Source organism: Physeter macrocephalus, chromosome 1 (genome assembly GCF_002837175.3).
Source record: "Physeter macrocephalus isolate SW-GA chromosome 1, ASM283717v5, whole genome shotgun sequence".
Classification (NCBI taxonomy): Eukaryota; Metazoa; Chordata; class Mammalia; order Artiodactyla; family Physeteridae; genus Physeter; species Physeter macrocephalus.
In genome coordinates, this window is record NC_041214.2 from 116,008,535 (window position 1) to 116,023,720 (window position 15,186).

General features: G+C 37.1%; 1 pseudogene; it reads left to right on the forward strand.

Moving 5' to 3' along the window:
* The first annotated feature begins 1,096 nt into the window (after positions 1-1,096).
* Positions 1,097-1,228, forward strand: LOC112064027 (uncharacterized; annotated as a pseudogene).
* The last annotated feature ends 13,958 nt before the right edge of the window (positions 1,229-15,186 follow it).

The window sequence follows — 15,186 nt, forward strand, 5'->3', positions numbered from 1 at the left end:
ATGGCCTAACATATGAAATGTTCCATGTTTACTTGAGAAGAATGTATATTCTGCTGTTGTTATTAGATGTCTGATAGGTCTAACTGGTTTATAGAGTTGTTCAAATATTCTCTTTTCTTATTGTTCATCTGCATCATTTTTCTGACCATTATTGAAAGTGGGATATTAAAGTCTCCAACTGTCTATTTGTTCCTACAATTCTGTCAGTTTTTGCTTCTTGCTTCATATATTTTGAAGCACTGTTATTAGGTGTATTTTTCATTGTTATATCTTCCTGATGAATTGACACTTATCGTTATAAAATACCTCTTTTTATCTCTATTAACACTTTTTCCCTTAAAGTTTATTTTATCTGATATTAGTATAGCCACTCCAGCTTTGTTATGGTGGTTGTTTGCATGATATATCTTTTTTTATTACCTGTTTCTTTCAACTATTCGTAGCTTTAAATCTAAAGGATCTCTCTTGTAAACAGGATATACTTGGATTTCTTTATCCAGTCTGACAACCTGTCTTTTGATTGTTTAATCCATTCATATTTAATGTTACAAGTGATATAGTTGAATTTATATCCACTATTTTACATTTTGTTGTGTCTATGTCTCATGTCTTTTTCTGTTCCTCTGTTGTTCTTCTTTAGCATTGAGACTATTTTCTACTGTAACATTTTTATTTTCTTTTATTGATTTAAAAAATATTTTTTGAGTTATTTTCTTAGAAGTTATTTCCTTTGTATGGAATTTATTTCTACAAAAGGATCTTTTTAATGTCCCAAGCTTTTTGGACTACATCAAACAACGTTGCCAATAAAATTAATACACGTATACAATCAATTCAAATATTCACAGATTTTGGTAGCTAATGTATTCATGAGGGACTGAAATTTTTTAATGGATCCACATGCTTTTGTTTGCACAAATGCATTTTTTTTATACATTCTTTTTTATATTCTTTTCCATTATGGTTTATTGCAGGATATTGCATATAGTTCCCTGTGCTATACAGTAGGACATGGTTGTTTATTCATTCTATAATAATAGTTTGCATTGCACAAAAGTATTATAACCAATTTTATATTGTTATATTTAAAATTAATAGCTTTGCGCAGTGGCAGTATCATAGCCAATGAGGTTTATCTGAGGCGCGATTATTGCTAATTAAAATTAATCACTGAGTCTACATTTCAGTTATATGTATTGAACACATATATTTTTACCTTCTCTAAAAGTGCATTAATATAATGATAAAGGCGCCCATCACGAGAATATTCTATTTACAGCGATTATCTTCCAGATGGTTTTGGATTACTTCAAAAGCATTTCTTTCATTGGAAAACTTTACATTTTTATTCTGCCTTAGTGAACATTTATAAAAACTTTTTTTTAAAAAATTGAAATATAGTTGATTTACAATATTGTGTTAGTTTCAGGTGTACAGCATAGTGATTCAGTATTTTTGCATATTATATTCCATCATAGGATATTACAAGATAATGGGTATAATTCCCTGTGTTATACAGTACATCCTTGTTCCTTAGGTAGTTTATATGTTTTAGTTTGTATCTGTTTATCCCATACCCCTAATTTGTTGCTTCCCCCCATTCCCTTTCCCTTTTGGTAGCTGCAAGTTTGTTTTCCATATCTGTGAATATGAGAAACAACTTCCAAATAAGACATTTCATTAAGTATAAGAAATTAATAAACAAAACAATTGTGATATGTTACGTATGGAGTACATATTTTCTCATGGATAATACTTTGCTAAATCCATGGTGATTGTCCAGGCAAATGCAATATTTAACTTAACATAGACATCTTATACATTGAACCATTTGGGGGTAATGTACGTTGTTTAAAATTTTTGTCATGTGTAATTAATTTTTAAGGAAATTATAAATAGCCATTGTAAAATTGAGTATTATTTAGCATATAAGACTTTTTTGGTTTTTTTGTGGTACGCGGGCCTCTCACTGTTGTGGCCTCTCCCGTTGCGGAGCACAGGCTTCGGACGCAGAGGCTCAGCGGCCATGGCTCACGGGCGCAGCCACTCGGCGGCATGTGGGATCCTCACGGACCCGGGCACGAACCCGTGGTCCCTGCATCGGCAGGCGGATTCTCAACCACTGCGCCACCAGGGAAGACCAGCATACAAGACTTTTTTAACCAAGAAATGATTAGATAAGCTTGCCACTGTAGCATTTTTCAAGACATTATCACTATTATATAAGAGCAAAATCTCTGGAAGAAAAAACCTAAAATAAAACAATTCCATAAACAAATTCCCCAGATACATAAAAATCCCAACGTGTTACAATGGGATTTTATGATATGTTCAAAAAGAAAATGTCTGCATTATATGAGTTCTATATAATAATTTGAGATGTTCTCTGACACTAATTAGTGATTTGACCTTGAATAAATCATCAAACTCTTTTATGCATCATTATTCTGATTTGTAAAGTGAAGACATTTAGTTGAATAACTCCCAGCCTTTTTCCAAGAAAGGAATTCTCAGATTGTATGTACTATATTTGTTGATAGAAGATATCAGTAGAAGAATCATAAAGCGAGTGTTTGATAAAAGGATTTCTCTCTCATAATTTACCACAGATTTTATCACAGTTTGATTATGGTTTTGAATTTTGTGATTTAAATATTTATTTGTTTTACTTTAATGTAATTCTAGCATACAAGACTTTTTTAACCAAGAAATGATTAGATAAGCTTGCCACTGTAGCATTTTTCAAGACATTATCACTATTATATAAGAGCAAAATCTCTGGAAGAAAAAACCTAAAATAAAACAATTCCATAAACAAATTCCCCAGATACATAAAAATCCCAACGTGTTACAATGGGATTTTATGATATGTTCAAAAAGAAAATGTCTGCATTATATGAGTTCTATATAATAATTTGAGATGTTCTCTGACACTAATTAGTGATTTGACCTTGAATAAATCATCAAACTCTTTTATGCATCATTATTCTGATTTGTAAAGTGAAGACATTTAGTTGAATAACTCCCAGCCTTTTTCCAAGAAAGGAATTCTCAGATTGTATGTACTATATTTGTTGATAGAAGATATCAGTAGAAGAATCATAAAGCGAGTGTTTGATAAAAGGATTTCTCTCTCATAATTTACCACAGATTTTATCACAGTTTGATTATGGTTTTGAATTTTGTGATTTAAATATTTATTTGTTTTACTTTAATGTAATTCTAACAAATAATAACAATTACAAATTTCACTTGATATATTAGGTAAAGATTATCTTTTCTTTTCCTTAAAATTAATAGTCTTAGGTACATTTAAAGTTATATGCTATATAATAAATTCAATCAAAATATACTGAGACGTAATTAACATGATTAAAGTAGCTTTCTGTGTTGTAGCATAATTTCAATGAAGGGTGGAGATTTTACACCTAATTTGCATTTGCCAGTTTACTAGGTTTTTTTCTTTCATTATGTGCAATTAATCAGAAAATATTCCAAACTATTTTTTTTCTCTTCATTTTTTGAATTACTTGTACACTATATTAGTTTTTTTTTTTTAATGTTGCTGTTAGAATGACCTGGGTTTTTTTTTTTTTTTCAGAGCTGAAAACATTGTCCTAACGCTACATCCTGACTTCATTTGTAGCTTGAGCATATAATATTGACATTATATACTTTCCCACAATTTAGTTGGAAAAAAATAAGATTTACTAATAATTTTAGGCCAATGAATATTGTTTTAATGCAATGAAATTATTGATAGATGTGGTAGGATAAGCAGTGGCCCTCCAAAAATGTCCACATTGAAATACTGGGGTCCTTTGAATATATTAACTTATAGGGCAAAAGGAACTTTGCAAATGTGATTAAAGATCTTGAGATACAGAGATCATTCTGGATTATCTGGGTGGATTGATATAATCACAAGGGTAGTTATAAGAGTGAGACAGGAACATTAAAGACAGAAAAAGGAGATATGGTGTCTGAACCAGCGGTGGTTGTGATGTACTTTCAAGATGAAGGAACAGGCAATAAACCAGGGAATGCCAGTGGCCTTCAGAACCTGGAAAAAGCAAAGAAACAGATCCTCCCTGAAGGCTCTAGAATAAATATAGTACTGATAATACCTTGATTTTAGATTTCTGATCTCCAGAACTATAAGAGAAAAAAATCTGTATTGTTTTAAGTCATTAACTTTGTGGTAATTTGTCAGTGCAGCAATAGAAAACTAATACGATAGCCTCTTAAGTACGTTTGTATGTTTCCTTGGTGTCTGTATTTATTCCCTAGATCTTTCGTCAATCTTTTGGATTCAATGTCTCATGAAAACCAGTATTGCTTTAAAGCATCATAGTGCTATTTGATATTGTTAAACAAAATTAAGTAAAACTAATATTTATCTAACACAATACTACAAACCACTTTTCTCACATAATACATCATTTAAATCAGATCTCATCAATAGAGAGAAATGTAAATAATTTTATTTGATAGATGCATAATATTTCATAGCATAAATGAGCTACTGTTTATCTAACCATTCTGTAAATGGATATTTAGAATGTTTCTTTTCTTTTTAACAGTTAAAACTTCTGCAATAAAATTCAGTTGTAAAACAATACATTGATTTTATTTTAAACATTTAATCCTTTTTGTAATTTCTTTTTACTTCTTGGCCAGTTTTGATATTGTACACTTGGTATGTAAATAATCCATATCATCTAGACTTTTACTTTTTTTCGTGAATAATATGTATTAGTCTTTCACAATTTGTATAAGCTCCTCTTTCATATATCTGGTAATGTTTCCTTTCTTCTACACACACATGCACACATATGTTTGTGTATTTTAAATTTGACTTTATTTTTATCTTCTAATCAATCTTAAAGAAAATTATTTATTATATTGGTAATTTTAAAAAGAAAAAAAATTATATACTTCATTTATCCTTTTTTAAATTTCATTATTTTCAGCATTAATCTTTATTAATTTTTTTTCCTACTTTTGGTTTAACTTCTTTTTCATTTATCTTAAAATATTGAATTATTATATTGGTAATTTTAAAAAGAAAAAAATTATATACTTCATTTATCCTTTTTTAAATTTCATTATTTTCAGCATTAATCTTTATTAATTTTTTTTCCTACTTTTGGTTTAACTTCTTTTTCATTTATCTTAAAATATTGTCTCAAGTACTTCTAGCAATTAAATTTATGTTCCAGGCATCAATGAGGAGAAAAAGAGAAGGCAAAATAGGTACACATCCCTGCCCAGTCTGCAGCTTTTAGTAGCCTTCCAGCCATCACACCAAAACCTGCACATATATCTATTGCGTAGCACTTGGTCACATGGCTCTTCCATCTGCAAGGCATGGCAGAAAATGTCACCTTGGGTACATTGTTGCCATGAAGAAAACTGAATTTCTATTACTAAGGAAGAGAAATTAAATGGGTATTGGATAGTTACTAACAGTTTCTGCTGCATATCATTCTTTTGGGTGTGACAGTTAAAATGTTTTTATTGTTTTTCCGTTCCTTATAACTTCAAGGTCCTGGAAATTGTTGAAATCGAGTTTTAGGGTTTCCCTCACAAAAAAAAATTATATACTTCATTTATCCTTTTTTAAATTTCATTATTTTCAGCATTAATCTTTATTAATTTTTTTTCCTACTTTTGGTTTAACTTCTTTTTCATTTATCTTAAAATATTGTCTCAAGTACTTCTAGCAATTAAATTTATGTTCCAGGCATCAATGAGGAGAAAAAGAGAAGGCAAAATAGGTACACATCCCTGCCCAGTCTGCAGCTTTTAGTAGCCTTCCAGCCATCACACCAAAACCTGCACATATATCTATTGCGTAGCACTTGGTCACATGGCTCTTCCATCTGCAAGGCATGGCAGAAAATGTCACCTTGGGTACATTGTTGCCATGAAGAAAACTGAATTTCTATTACTAAGGAAGAGAAATTAAATGGGTATTGGATAGTTACTAACAGTTTCTGCTGCATATCATTCTTTTGGGTGTGACAGTTAAAATGTTTTTATTGTTTTTCCGTTCCTTATAACTTCAAGGTCCTGGAAATTGTTGAAATCGAGTTTTAGGGTTTCCCTCACAATTTGTCTCATTTCTTTTAAGAAAACTTATTTTACAGCAGTACTACAATTTCCCAATCATAGTAACATTTAGAGTCATAAATCCATTGAGTCAATTATGTAAATTGCAAGTAATTACTTTCCACTCTGTCCAACATCTTCATCTTTTACAGTATCTTAGTTCTGATTTAATTGTCATTTGGTCATTGTATTTTCCTCAGAAACCCACAGGTGATATATATTCTTGAGTCCATTTTTATCTGAAAATGTCATTCCTTTTCTCTGACAGGTGAATCGTAATTTGAATCTAACTCCTTTAGTCTCAGTAGATATTTCATTGACTGCTAAGTTTTAATATTATAAATAAGTCAGATATTAGTCAGATTCTCTGTCCCCTAAAAGTTACTTGCTCGTCTAGAAGCTTATAAGATTTTATATTACTGTTGGAATTAAAAATTTTCACTAGGATATACCTAAGTAAATGACCTTTCTTATTAATCCTCCTTGGGACCTAGGGAACCTGTCAATCTTCAGGCAAAATCTTTCTTCAAATAAAGGAAAATTTCTCAATTTGTTTAAATATTATCTCTCCTCTACAACTTCCTTTTAAAAAACATTTCAAGACTCCTTCTATATTCATGAAAATTCTCTTGTCTATGCCCTCAATAACTCATCTTTTCATCAGAGATTGCCATCATTTATACCATTTCTACATATTTTGTATTTCTTTCAGTAGATCTTCCTAATCAACTTAACTTTTAATCATAACTGTTTTTTTATTGTAACTATTGAAAAATTTAAATTGGAAAATATGTCTTGTTTTGTTGTTGTTTTCCACAAGTTATTTTATATCTGATATCCTTGACAGATCTTATTACTTTATCTCATCTGACATTTCCATTAGTTCCACTTCTTGTGAGATAGTTCTTTGTTTCTTTCTCTGTTTTTTATTTTCTTGTTGGTCTTCTTATTATTATTAGTTTTGCTTACTCATCACAGGCAATAATAATCCTTGCTAGCATACATCAGACACCACAGCAATTGGGAACAGCTCGGCCTACCAGGAGAGCTATATTTATGGTTCTCCGGTTCTTTAAACACCTCACTCAAGAGAGCAGGGCAGATGCAACTTTTCCCTTGGGACACTCAGAATAATGATGTTTGATCTAACCCTCAAGTTCAAACCAAACCTGCTCTATATTGTTTGAGAGTTATCTTGACCTCTGACGCATAGCATCCATTCACTCTATTTCTGGTAAGAAACCATGTTTATTTTTGTTTGTTTTTATAAATAGAAAAACTTCTTTCCCACTTTTCAGTCCAAGTAGCTTGGAAGAAAATGACCCTACAAGAGAATTCAGGGGAGCATGTTTGGCTGAAACCAGTCATTAGCACATTCTATTCTGGGTAGCTGTATTGATTGGCTCAAACAATGATCATAGAGCTGAGAACAGTCTGTTGAGGCACAAGGCATTCACAGAATGAGAAATTCATTTCTCCACTGTGTTTATATTTGAAAGGAAATATCTGGAATGGCTGAAAGTCTTCTTCATACCATGCATAGCCTTATAAGTCAACACAGATGAGAAAAGAACTGAGAAGTGGGCAAACTCTGCCTTCCTGAGAAACAGGTTGTCTGAAGCCTGTGTTGTCTGAGTTTTAAATTGTGTGAGAAAATAAATGCCTATTTTGCTAAGGAGTTTAAAAAATAATTTTTGAAATATCATAAATTATGAATTTTCACAATCTGAATAAGCTTGTGTAACTCAAACCTAGATCAAGAAACAGAACATTACCACTATCCCAGAAGCTCCTTTTATGCTTTCTTCCAGTTAATCAGTAACATCCAAGGGTAACCACTGTCCTATAGTCTAACAATATAGATTAGTATTGTCATGTTTTAATTTTATATGAATGGAACATATATTAATTTTTGGTCTGGATTATTTGGCTTGATATTTTGTTTGTGAGAGCCATTAATATTGTCACATGTAATTCCAGTTTGTTTATTCTTATTGGTATTCTGGATTTCATTGTGTGAATATACCATAATTTACTTATCCATTTTTCTGCTGATAGCATTTGGGTAGTTTCTGTTGGAGGATATTATTGATAGTAATGTTCTGAAAATACTGGAACTTGTTTTTCAGTGAACATATGTATGCATTTCTGTTGGGTGCACACCTAGGCATGTAATTACCAGGCCAAAGGATAGGCACATATTCAGCTTCAGTAGAGGCTGACAATATTTCATAATGGTCATAAAATTCACACTCCTACCAGCAATACATGAGAGTTCTATTTCTTCCAGTTTTGCTAATGCTGATGTTTTCATTAAAGGCTTAAAATGTAGGGGCTTCCCTGGTGGCGCAGTGGTTGAGAGTCCGCCTGCCGATGCAGGGGACACGGGTTCGTGCCCCGGTCCGGGAAGATACCACATGCCGCGGAGCGGCTGGGCCAGTGAGCCATGGCCCCTGAGCCTGCGCGTCCGGAGCCTGTGCTCCTCAGCGGGAGAGGCCGCAACAGTGACAGGCCCGCATACCACAAAAAAAAAAAAAAAAAAAAAAACTGTTGAGTTTTCTGTCACTTGAAATAATTTATTATTATTAAAAACCTTCCTGGGGCTTCCCTGGTGGCGCAGTGGTTGCGCGTCCGCCTGCCGATGCAGGGGAACCGGGTTCGCGCCCCGGTCTGGGAGGATCCCACATGCCGCGGAGCGGCTGGGCCCGTGAGCCGTGGCCGCCGGGCCTGCGCGTCCCCACAGGAGAGGGAGGCCCGCATACCACAAAAAAAAAAAAAAACAAAAAAACTGTTGAGTTTTCTGTCACTTGAAATAATTTATTATTATTAAAAACCTTCCTGTTTTATTGGCTTTGCTGCTCTGTTGTTTTATGTTATAGAGGAAATTGGGAGGGAAGATTGCTTATTCATGTCAAACTCAAGTCTCCATCTTTCTGGAAAATTTCAAGTACTCTATTCCTTTTACTATAAGAATATATATTCTGTTTTATACAGCCTCTTGTCATTCCTAAGTAAAAATAACTGTATAGAGTCAATGTTTCTATTTTTGTTTTAATTCCTTCTTAAACCAAAGGAATTAATCTAGTTGTGGAATTATTTGGCCAGTTGATGAGGGGATGTTGTTTCATTAGTCAGACATTGACCCTGTTCTATTTTTGACTAGAGATAAATTTAGACCATGTATTAATTCCATTTAATAAACAAATAAATACATTTTAAAAGGAAAATAGTTGTGTCATAATTGTCTCTTCCAGAAAATTGTGATAGTAAAAACAAATTTTCTTTGAGTGTAGCTGTTGAAAAGAAAATTTAAAAATCTATGAACAGTAAATGCTGGAGAGGGTGTGGAGAAAAGGGAACTCTCCTACACTGTTGGTGGTAATGTAAATTGATATTATGGAGGATTATTATGGAGAACAGTACGGAGGTTCCTTAAGAAACTAAAAATAGAACTACCATGTGATCCAGCAGTCCCTCTCCTGGGTATATATCTGGAGAAAACCATAATTCGAAAAGATTCCTGCACCCCAATGTTCATTGCAGCACTATTTACAATAGCCAAGACATGGAAACAACCTACATGTCCATCAACAGAGGAGTGGATAAAGAAGATGTGGTACATATACACAATGGACTATTACTCAGCCATAAAACAGAATGAAATAATGCCATTTGCAGCAACATGGACGGACCTAGAGATTGTCATACTGAGTGAAGTAAGTCAGACAAAGAAAGACGAATATCATATCACTTATATGTGGAATCTGAGAAGAAAATGGTGTGAATAAATTTATTTACAAAACAGAAATAGTCACAGATGCAGAAAACAAAGCTATGGTTACTAGGCGGGAAGCAGAGGAGGGATAAATTGGGAGATTGGGATTGACATATATACGCTACTATATATAAATGGATAAATAATAGGGACCTACTGTATAGCTCAGCAAAACATTTTTAAAGGCAATGTGAGGGAAGGGCATCCCAGGGTATGTGATCAGCTTGTGACCAATTCTGATTGATGTTGAGGTAACATGGTGGTTAACATTATCAATCTTTAGGTGCCAGAGGGTCTGGAGGCTACATGTTCATAATCATCAAGCAGTTAGTTTCTTTCATTTTTTGGTGTTTTTTCAGCATCTGAAAAACTCAGGAAATATACATCAGATACTATTATCTAGGTACTTCAGAGAGGAGCTAAAGCTCCTTTCCCCCTGGGAAAGGCCCATGGGGTCCTGTTCGGTTACAGTATGATAGGAATAGTATATTAAGTTAGGATATTAATGAGTCCAGGGTGCACAAGAAGTTACATTAACAGATAGTTACCCTCCTGCGTCAGTCCCCAAAAAGGGTCCTCCTGCCCAGTGTTGTCTGAGCCAAAAAAAGGAGACTGAGTTTGAGTTTGGTTCAGAAGCAAAGGAAAGCTTTATTCTCTGATCAGAGACTGGCCAGTTGTGAGCTCCAGCTCTAGAGCACACGCTCTCGCGACAGGCTGTGGGCGAGGCTGCTTTATAGGGATCTTGTCAGCGCGAGGGGGTGGAGTTCTCGCAGGGCGGGCGCAGCTGCGCAGAAGCGCTGCTCACGCTCCAGTCTGAGCCCAGTGCAGCGTCTCCGCCCACGGCCCGCCGCCTCCATCTTGAATTGAGCTGTTTCGCGCGGAGCTTCTGCTAGTGGTGTGAGGTGTTGGCACAGCTACATTACGTGAAGAACTCTGGTCTGAAAGGCTGGGTGAAAGCCTTTGCACGCAGCACCCTATGAGCAAGTAAAACTAGACTGTGCACAAAGGAAAAAAGGTTAGACTTTATCTTATTTCCCAGATTCTATCTTTATTTCCCAGGAATTGTTAACAGGCTTTGCCAGTGATAAATCTCTCCTCTGTCTTTTGTTCTACTCCTCATTCTTGAGGGGCACTGAGGGGTGAAGGAATGTCTTCTGTAACTGCTTTCTGCTGAGTTTGGGCGTCGTCATAACCCGGGGTAGAAGAGCAGAACTTCTCCACGGCTACCTTTAGAGATGTTTGATTGTCACCAGGTCCTAACTGTTTGTATCCGTGAGCAAATACCATTTGTCTAACCTTTTGGAGACAAAGAACACCAGATAATTTAAGATACACACACCAGACTTTTTCCCTCTCATAAAGCTTCTCTCATCTGTGAACCATTCCTCTTCAGCATTTGGGAGAGGCTCACTTCCTAGGTCGGGATGACTGGAATACATTGTGTCTCTGGTTTCTATACAATCATGCTCTAAGGGCCCTGTTTCTGTGGGTAGCAGGGTGGAAGGATTTGGCACAGGATAGGTTTTTATGGTAGCCACTGGGTTGTCTAAAAGCATAGCCTGAACTTGAATTGAACTTCCAGGGGATAACCATTCTGTTCCCTTAGCTCTGTGACCAAGTTTGCTTCATCTGGTGTTCAGAACTGAGTAAGTGGCATGAGTATTGACTAAGAATTTGACAGGCTTTCCCCCTGTCCAGTGTCAGCCGAGGCTCCTCAGGGGTCAGCTTAGGAGACCTCTGGCCCTGTCACTCTTCATCTGTTTGGACTATCTGCCTTCAAGGGTAGTGGCTGGGATCTGCCATTTCCATCCCCCTTCAGGGGCAGCAAAGTTATTTTCCCTTCCAGCGTTCCTCTTGTTTACATATGGTTTACATATTACTGGATCCTAATTTCCTTGGCTGCTGTCCCTCAGTGGGGGCTGTGGGTCACTCACCGGAGAATTTGAGTCTCCATGGGCAGTTAGTCCAGATTCCTTTGCCGACCAGTTGACACTGGAGGGCAGTAGCCAGTAGGTGGGCTTGCCTCTGGGCCTTTTTAATCTTCTGACTTTTCCTCCTCTATATCTCAGTTATTAAACATATAGTATACAACCTTCACCAGGTGAGAGGTAGGGGTATCTGGTTCTATTCCCAGTTTCTGAAGTTTACACCTAATACTGGGGATGCTTTGGGAAATGAAATACATCCTCAGGATTGCATTCCCTTCTAATGACTCAGGGGCTGTGGTAGTATAGATTCGGAGGCATTCCATGAGGTGCTCTAGGAATGCCGAAGGGTTTTCTGTTGGCTCCGGATTGATTTCCTTTATCTTATTCCAGCTGACGGATTTTGATAAGGAATCACCCAAGGTTTACCTCATAAACAGGGGGCAGAGAATGGGTCCAGTGGGCTGGGTGTTTTCTATTCTTGCCAGCAGCTCACAGTGCTTTCTGCTAATAAGTTTCCTGGGTCTTGTAAGGGGTTCACAGGACTCCCCAGCCCACTTCAGAGAAACTAGTGCTGACTGAAAGAGGTCAAATCACCTATCCAGTACCTAGCTTGGGACCTTTTTGCACTCCAGAGTCCCTGGTGCCTTCGCCTGAACTCAGACCCAGCATCCTTGTCTTCTTTCTATTTTGTCAGCTGTTCCTTATTACCTGAGCCTTTTCCGCATCTTGTCTCTTGGCTCACAGGGCTGGCTACTTTTCTTTACCAAACAGAAAGTGACTATGGAGAATGCTACTGTTGACCCCTGGAGGTCGGCAAGGAGGGCAAAAAGCCCTGGTGTGGCTGCTACTGCCTTGTACAGGGATCAAAAGGACAGCACTACTGGCAAGACAGTGGGCAAGACTACCGTGGCTCCCTCTCATCCACAATTTCGTGGGTATTTGGTGCTGCAGAAAGGCCAGCCAATGATGCCACAGTATGATCCCCTCAAGGGGACACAGTCTAGACTACTCTGGGGGCTCTGCTGTGTGCACACCACACCTGGATATCAGCTTGCTGGGCGGAGTTGCTGAATTTGGCCAAAGGCTATCCCCATTCTACCCTGTCAGTGTTACTCAAAGATTAGAGTCAAGAATCCTCACACAAACCTCCCAAAGCCTCCGTTGCGCTCCCATTGGAGCCAGGGAGAGCCAGAGCCTAGTGGATAGGTGCAGGTGAAAAGGCCACAGTCCATCCCATCTAGGTTGCCAAAATTTTGTTACTGACTGTCCTGAGTTGGTGCTCAACAAGGATCCTCCTGCCCAGTGTCCTTTGAGCCAATAGAACAAGACCAAGTTTGGTACAGAAGCAAAGGAAAGTTGATCAAAGAATAGAGAGTTGCAAGCTTGCTCTCTAGAGTACACACTCTCTGCAAGAAACCCTTCATGGGGCTGCTTTATAGGGTTCTTGTAGACGGGAGGGGGACAGAGTCCTTGCAGGTCAGGTGCAGCTGTGCCTGTTCTCAGTACTCTAGACCAAAGTGCCGAATGCAGCATTTCTGCACATGGTTCTCTGTTGCCATCTTGAATTGAAGTGTTGTGCTCATCGCTTCTGTACTTGGTCCTCCAAGCTAAAGTTTGGGGCACAGCCATTTCACACTAGAACTCTGGTCTGAAAGACTAGGTGGGAGCCTCTGGATGCAGCACCCTATGACCAAGTGAAAATAGACTGAGCACAAAGAAAAAAGTAAAGGTCAGGCTTTATTTTATTACTTAGATTCTGTTCTTATTTCTTGGGAATTGTTAATGGACTTTGCTGGTGACAGTAGCCTAGCCAATGTCACACACATCCATTGCACCAATACATCTTTCTCAGTTCACACCATAGGCACTATAGGACCTTCACTATGGTCATGTGATACAGGAGAAAACAAACTCAGATTGGTTCATGGGTATGTTGGTGTAATGCTTATTCTGTAAAGCAGTTGGAAAGGCCAGTGGGTCACATTGGAGAAAGACAAGACTGTGGACGACCTGGTGGAGGTGTCAGTACTCTGGGCACCTCAGCTGTTGCAGCTGCTCGGGGACCTGTGGGCACCTTGTGTGTTCTCCCGGGCCCTTCACTGTAAAGTTATTTATTGTACTTCTTTGGAGTAGTGGGAAAATTCTAATGTTTCTTTAGGAGAATGCCTTGCCTTGATAGTTGAATATATCAAGTTGTTGAAAGATAAAACTGGATTTTTACAGCACCACAACTCCCATTGGAGTTAGTACTGAAGTATAGTAGTGAGAGGAAATCCTTCCGTTTGACAGATCTTTGAACAGTGTATCTGGCCATTAATTTTGCAAAAAAGGGAGAAGTAACTGGAGATAAGGGTTTTCAGATCTGGGGGTAGTGATGATTGGCTTGACTGGTTGGTAAGGGGCCTGGAATGAATATGATTACACATTCAAACAAAGAAGGTGTTAAGAGGAAGTATATGATTGAACCTATGGTAGAGAGTATAAAAGTATAAGCATTTGTGTGTCAAGTCAGTGTCCAGCAGGGGGAACTCACTGAAGGAAAAGAACTAAACAAACTGATGAATAGGATAACTTATCCCGCATACATCAGATCAGCCAGTTCCTGTCCTTGGACACCCAATACTTGCAGAATAGCCCATGCCATGGTTGCAGAATTAAAGGCTATATATGGGTCCAATTGCATGGGATTCTTCTCACCAAGGATGGTTTAGCTATTGCCAGTGATGAATGTTTAAATCGTAAGTAGCAAAGACAGAATGGATTCCTCACTGTGGTACAAGCTCTTAAGGAGATCAGTCAGCCACATGGTGGCAAGTTAATTACTATACACCCCTTATACCCAAAGGAGGCAGCATTTCATTCTTACTGTAATTGATAAATATTTCTGATGAGGGTTTCCTTTTCCTGCCTGTTTTCTTGGCCAAGACCACTACCTGATAGTTCAAAAAATGTCTTATTTACTTAATGAGATCGTGTGTAACATCACTTCAGAACAAGGAACCAATTATATGGCAAAGGTCATGTAAAAGTGGGATACAGTAATCAAACAGTGTACCTTATCATCACGCAGAATCTGAAAGCCTGATAGAAAGTTAGAATGGTACTTCTAAAGGTGCAGCTAGGGTGCCGGTTAGGCTATGAAACTCTATGGATTTAGGGTGTAAGTCTTCACGATGTAGTATCAATATATACTTTGAACTAACAGCCATTATATGGTGCTGTATTCCTAACAGCTAGAATTGGGGACTAATGTTCTGCCCCATTCCAAGAAGAGAAGACGCAGGCTTTTCAATAAATGCTCAAGATACAGGACTAAATATCTTAAGTAGGCTAGAACATTACTCAGTCCAGATCTATGAGGAACGCTAG